We start from the raw sequence: 6,943 nt of genomic DNA, 5'->3' as shown, positions 1-6,943 counted from the left end.
TGAAGGTGGCCCCATACTAGGTTCATCACCGGGCTGCAGAATAGTTTATTAAAACTTATGGGTCCATTTTTTTTCTGAGCAGAATAGAAGCTGCTTTTTGGTTTGTTATCACAACATATAAAAGTGACCTGTACTGCAGAAATTGCTTGGCAGAGTGGATTTTTGCCACGTCCTAAGGGAAATCTTAGTAGTGTACATCCCTGTGACCAGTGCTCTTTCTGGCTTGAACAGACAACCAAAACTACGCAGGCTTCTTACAGACTAGAGTTAGGAAAAAAAATAATGTTGAAGTCAGGTCCTTGTGAAAGCTGTAATCAGCTTTGGGAAAAGCCTGCCTCTGTCTGCAGCCCTGAAGTTCCATAACTGGAGCTGGCCAGCAGTGGGATCTCCTGATACCTATAAGGTTCCTATGTGCCTCTGCTGTTCCGTGATTTTTTGCTAGGTCACAAGTAAAGTGCTTCTCTCTGAGTGGATCAGCTTCCTGACAGACCTGTGTGTAACTGTCCTGTGGTGGGAGTACCGTGCTCATGGTGGTTTGTTGGAGCCCATCAGGAATGAGTGTGGTTGGAGCAGTTGCACCTCCCTGTGTTGGACCTCCCAAGCTTTCCTTGTGTCCAGCAGTGCCTGTGAGCTGTGAGCTGCAGCACAGGGCTGTCACATACAGATGCAGTTGTGGAATTAAGGACTGGAATCTTAAATGTCTGCATTTCAGTCTTTCCTGGCTTGTTTTAATGTTCTAGGGGTACCTTTGTTTGTGATAGCTGATTAATAGACTTTTTTTGCCTTTTTTACCTGGAGGTTTGACAGCCTGCAGGAGCGGTGACTGGAATGTCACTTGGTTAGACAACCCTGTTGGCCTGTGTGTAGCAGGCTTTTTTTTTGGCAGAGTGTAGCAGTAAGTTGTAGCAGTTTTCCCCCCAAAGTGCTGTATATCTGTACAGATGTGACAGCTCCTGTTCACAGGAGCTGCTGTAGAAACATTTCTATGGGAAAATTATTTGCATGTGGTTCTCTTAATACCCATAAAGCCCTGCAAGTGGTGGGGTAAATGTTCTGCGTTTTGCAAGTTTTGGGAAAAAAGCCCAAACCAACTCTCCTTCCCCCAGTTTAAATAAAGAGTGAAGCTCTGTTTAATCTGTTGCTTGGCAGGTGGTTGTTTGATTTCTTTATTTTGAAAATGCAAAATAAATTATGATGGCAATACCATATTTTTTTTCCCTGCAGATATTCTGATAACTATGGCAGCCACAAGAAATCTGATGAGAGCTGTCAGAGTTTTTGAATTTGGTGGCCCTGAAGTGCTTAAAATCCAGTCAGACGTCGTAATTCCTGTTCCAAAAGAAAATCAGGTATATATGAGTTCTGTGAACAGAAATAATGGCATTGAATGATAATAGGCGTACTCAGAACAGAATGAAGAATACAAACCAAAACTTTTCATCTTGAATATGTAGTTTTTGATCAGTATATTCGTTCTGGGACTTATGCTAGAAAACCAACTTTACCCTACACTCCAGGCTCAGATGTGGCTGGTGTAACTGAAGGGGTTGGAGAACATGTTACTGCATTCAAGGTAGGTGTAGAAAATACATTGAGTTTTAATTCACGATTGTTTATGGGTTCATCTTTGTGGGGTTGCTCTGCTGCTAATCCTGTTTCTATTGCTTTGCTGGCTTTTTTCACCTTTGCCAGCTAGTGGCAGCACACAGTGGGGTCACCCTGACAGTCCAGAGTGAGAGCTGATGCAATCCGTGTGTGTGCCCCAGACAGACATCCCAAAAATGCCGAGTGGCCAAGCTCGTGCATTTGCATGCTTGAGCTGGTTGGGAAACCATTGCACTACCCTGCAGCAGTTACTACCCGGTGTCCGCAGACCGGACCCACCCCATCCACATGCTGGATGTTTATGGAGGTCACCATGCTGGCAGCAGAAGACTCAGAGCTGTGTATCTGTGCCTTCTGTGGGCCCTGGCATTGCTCTGCCAGTGGCCAAGGGCCAGGCTGGGTGCTGTCTTGGCCCCACAGCTGGTGTTGTGCCACGGCGCTGGGCATACATAGGTGACGTGCTGCCCGCTGTGCATGTCCACATCGCCTGTGGGATTTTGGCTTGAGCCGGCCCTTCTGCAGAGCAGTGGCAATATTGAGGTGTTGTAAAGTTTATTAAGAGAATATCTCTTTTCCACGTTTAAGCAAAAATAATTGAGAAATGTTTATTTTGTGTTTGTGAAAACTTTTTAGGTTTTGCATTTGGAATCTGTGTTTGGAATTCTCTAGTGTTCAGGTTCATTAAGGTCAATATTAATGAGACAGTAGGTTTGTGTGTTACCCTCTAGAGCCGGGGTTCTAATTATGACACTTTAGGTGTATGAAATGATATGGTTTGTATTGCATGGATTGTTTGTATTAGCATTATAAAAATCCTCTCTGTGACAAATATAATCGGTTAGTTTTAATAGAAGAGCTGTTAGAAATCAGCTAAACATCTGTGAACTGGTTCTTAAACTATATTAAAGAAAATATAAGTGAGATGATTAATGTCTCTATTTTTTTTCCCTCCTTTCTAGAAAGGTGACAGGATTTTTACCATTGGTACGATCTCTGGAGGATATGCAGATTATGCAGTTGCTGCAGCTAATAAAGTGTTTCCTTTGTCGGATAAACTGGACTTTAAACAAGGAGCAGCAGTTGCAATACCCTACTTCACTGCTTATCGTGCTCTTTTCCAAAAGTAAGTGTCAAATCTAAGTTTATCCATTTTGCTTATGAATATTTAAAATATTGAAGCCCACATTTTCATTGTCCTCTAAAAGGAGAGGAGATCAATGAGTGGAAATGTTTAAAACTCTTAAGTTAAATTTGTTATGCTGATGGCATTGTCATATCATTGTCACCTAGAAGCTAGCAACTGTGTTCTCCTGTTACACAATTCTTCTCAAGAGAACAGGCCTGGAAAGGCTTCTCCGATAAGATTCTCGTAATAAAATGTATAACTCTCTCTCAGTGCTAATTGTTACTTTAGCCAGTGAAGAACAGGAATAGTTCTAATTTCTTCTAATTTCTCTTCTTCCTGAGCCTCTGTGCCAGAGAGGCTTCATGTACAGCCCTGTCTGTGCCATAGGGCAGGGTAATGAGTTAAAGCCAGGCTTCATGTCAGCTAGGTGAGAGCTTAGGTCTGGACATCTGGTTTAGTTTGATGGAACAAATTGTTAGAACCAGCATGGTTTACTTTTATGTTCTGTAACAGGTGAAAATCTTTAAGTTCAGTACCAGACCATGACTTGCTGCTAGGTGCACAACATAACTGTGCAGTACGTAAATTTGTAAGTGATATAGTTTATTTTGCCTCCTTGTTTTCCCAAAGAAGCTGATTGTACCTGTTTAGCCATAACATGAATTGGAAATCATACTGTGTGAAAGATGAGATTTGACGTTGGTTTATACAATCTGATGCGTAACGGCTGTGTACTGCAATCTTCATGCCAATATTTTCTGTTTTCCACTCAGAGGGCATGCCAAAGCAGGAGAGAGCGTGCTAGTGCATGGAGCCAGTGGGGGGGTAAGTATTTGGAGAAGGCAGCTTATAAGAAATGCTGCTTTCTGTCTTTGCATCTGCTTTTGTCTGTGGTATGATTTATGGTCACATTTATATCAATTAGTGGATTAACAAAATTAGGTTTCTGTTTCAGATGATTTAGATGCTTTTTTTTTCTGGAGCGTGTCCAGAGAAGGGCGACAAAGATGATGAAGGGGCTGGAGAACAAGCCTTACGAGGAGCAGCTGAGGGAACTGGGGTTGTTTAGCTTGGAGAAGAGAAGGCTGAGGGGAGACCTCTGTAACTACCTGAAAAGAGGTTGTGGAGAGGAGGGAGCTGGCCTCCCAAGTGACAGGGGACGGGACAAGGGGCTGTGGCCTCAAGCTCCACCAGGGGAGGTTCAGGCTGGACGTCAGAAAAAAATTTTTTGTGGAAAGGGTCATTGGGCACGGGAACAGGCTGCCCAGGGAGGTGGTTGAGTCACCATCCTTGGAGCATGCGTTTCGGAACATATCCTGTAACTGTGGCTGCTGTGGGAGCTGCTGAATCGGTAGCCTCCGGGAGCTGACCAGCTGGGACTGAATCCTGGGCAGGCAGTGTCTGTGTTCCCCCATCTTGGTCTCCCATGCTGTTGCCATGACACAGAGCAATGCCAAGAGATGGCATTGCTGTGCCTGGATGACCATTGGCTCCAGCACCAGGTTTTTGTGGAGGCATCCAACACCTCCAAACGTCCTCTGGAGTGCAGAGCTGGTACGAGACCCAGAGAATTTGGTTTCTAAAGGAACAATTTATCTGGTTGTGCAAGGTTCATAATGTTAACAAAATTTCTGCTTGCAGGTTTTCTTTGCAGTATGTAGTGCTGGTATCAATAGCAGATGATTCTGTGAAGGCAAGAATTTCCTTGGCTTTGTATCAAGTATCTATGGCCCAGCTTTAACAAACAGACTGCATTCTACGTGGATTTATATTAAATGCTGATATCTCTTCAAAAACCCCACAAAGTTTTACCACATCTCTGTAAATATCTTTTCTTTATTAGACTGATTCTAAGGTGCAAATAACTTATGGCTAAAAAAATGTTTCCAGGCTAACTTTTTAAATTGGTAAGTTCCCATTTGCAGGTGAAATATATGAAATCGATGCTAAGAAAGAAAGAGAAAAAAGACTTAATTACTTAATTTTTCCTTTTTGTGGTTTTTTTTTTTTTTCCCTTTTCTTCCCTCCCCCTTCATCCCCTCAGGTTGGAATAGCGACATGTCAGATTGCCAGAGCTTGTGGTTTAAAGGTTTTGGGTACAGCAGGAACTGAGGAGGGCATGAACATAGTCCTGAGAAATGGTGCTCACCAAGTATTTAATCACAGAGAAGCAAATTACATTGATAAAATTAAGGTAAGCATGTATCAGGGCTAGGTGATTCTTGTTACTAACAGAATGAGCAGTCATTTGCAGAAGTTTTTTTTAAGTAGATTTATGTGGGAGCAATAGCGTACTGTCTTTGTCATTTCTACACAAGATAAAACTTTCCCAGGCTAGAAGAGCTGAGCTTTCTTCACTGGCGATGGAATTTAGAAACTCTTGCATTCCAGCAATTTCCAATATGGTAGCATATTACAATTCATCAGATCAAAATACTCTAAAATTAAATTTATTACCTGTCAGTCTTAGTACAAAGGCTGTATTTAAAATGTAATCAATAAACTGTAAAATGTGTGTTATTTATAGGATATGAAATAAACGGTAGTACCCAAGCACTAATTGGACTGATAATAAGGTATTATATCCTGTATAGGAATACACAAAGATGGAAGGAGTTGATATAATAATAGAAATGCTCCCTAACATCAATCTTGCTGCTGACTTACAATTGCTGTCCTGTGGAGGAAGGGTGATGGTAAGTGGTTTTGTCACTTACTTTGTGCACGTAACACCGCAGTTGAATAGTTACGAATGGAACTCGATCGTAACTTATTTGTAACAGGTTGTGGGCTGTAGAGGTCCCATCGAGATAAATCCCAGAGACACGATGACTAAGGAATCTAGTATAATTGGAGTCAGTCTGTTTCTTGCAACTGAGGCAGGAACATTTTCATTTTAAAGCATGTTTTGTTGGCATATTCCAACACTTCTCTGTTTTCAGTTAAAACCTATTGTAGGGATCATTTCACCGTAAATAACTTGTTGGTTCATTCCTTTACATTTTTATCTAATCTCAGAACATCATAAAATATTTTTGGGTTGTGAAATTTGGTTTAACTTTTGCATAAACAGTAAATACATTTCTAGAATGTAAAGGCCCTGTGGTGGTAAATGCTGTCTTTATTACATGCCGGAGGAGATGCATGAATGTGCAGCGGCACTTCTTGATGGCATAGAAGCTGGCTGGCTGAACCCAATTGTGGGCCCAGAATATCCACTGGAGCAAGTAGCTAAGGCTCATGAAGACATTATTCATGGCAGTGGTGCACGAGGAAAGATGGTGCTCCTTCTGTGAAGCCTTTTCCCATTTATTTTGTAGCTGTTCTAACTGCATCTTTGCTTACATGATTAATTGGATGTATGGTATAAAACTTACTTCTAATCAGGTTTAGCAGTAAGAGCAAATGCTGATTTACATTAATTATATCAATCAATTACCAATCGATTTTCTTTTTGTAATAAGCAGAGTTGTGTATGCTTTAAAGTAATTTTTGTAGCTCTTTTGGCTGATGTGGAAATAATACATTTTCTCTGGTGATGTGGCCTTGTGGTACAAGGGAAGCGAATACCTCAGGCAGGATTGGATCTCTTGCTCTCTGAGAAGTTACAATGAAGCTGCTGTGGGCAGTGCAAAATGATTTTTAACAGATACACATATGTCTAGAACTAGCTATACAGATATAACTAGGACTTTGTTAATTTTTTAACCGTAATTTGTCTTATTCCATTTTTGTCACATAATTTACTTGGAATAAAAGCTTTTACTGTCAAAACAATTCACTTTTGAGCTCATGGCCAAAGAATCTGTCAAATGAGAACTACTAGGACGCAGAGGCATTTTTGTTTTGCTACGTTTGACTTAGTATCTGAATTGCAAATGTCACAGATAATTCAGAGGGACTGTAACTCTGAAGTTACTTGCTGTTATTGTATTTGCTACTCTGTAGCTGATGGTATTGGGAGAAACAGCTAATTCCTTGATGGTAAGTGGCTGGGTAGCGAGGATTTAAATTCTTCCTGCAAACTTTATTAAATTTAAAGTCACCTGAATCTGTGGCTAAAGTGAGGAGAAGAGAAAGGCTGAACAGCTTTCATTGGTGCTGAGAATTCTGTTGGTTCATAAATGAATGTGGATACATTGTTGTCCATATCCAAATACAATGCAGTTAAGGACAAACAATTTCTTTGTGTTGACAGTTTTTACACTCAAA

The 6,943-nt window shown here is 41.0% G+C and overlaps 1 pseudogene; it reads left to right on the top strand.

The window, feature by feature from the left end:
- The first annotated feature begins 1,252 nt into the window (after positions 1-1,252).
- LOC138723123 (quinone oxidoreductase-like) lies at positions 1,253-6,508 on the top strand (annotated as a pseudogene).
- The last annotated feature ends 435 nt before the right edge of the window (positions 6,509-6,943 follow it).

This window comes from Phaenicophaeus curvirostris, chromosome 8 (genome assembly GCF_032191515.1).
Source record: "Phaenicophaeus curvirostris isolate KB17595 chromosome 8, BPBGC_Pcur_1.0, whole genome shotgun sequence".
Lineage (NCBI taxonomy): Eukaryota > Metazoa > Chordata > Aves > Cuculiformes > Cuculidae > Phaenicophaeus > Phaenicophaeus curvirostris.
This window is presented reverse-complemented; position numbering and strand designations above follow the sequence as displayed.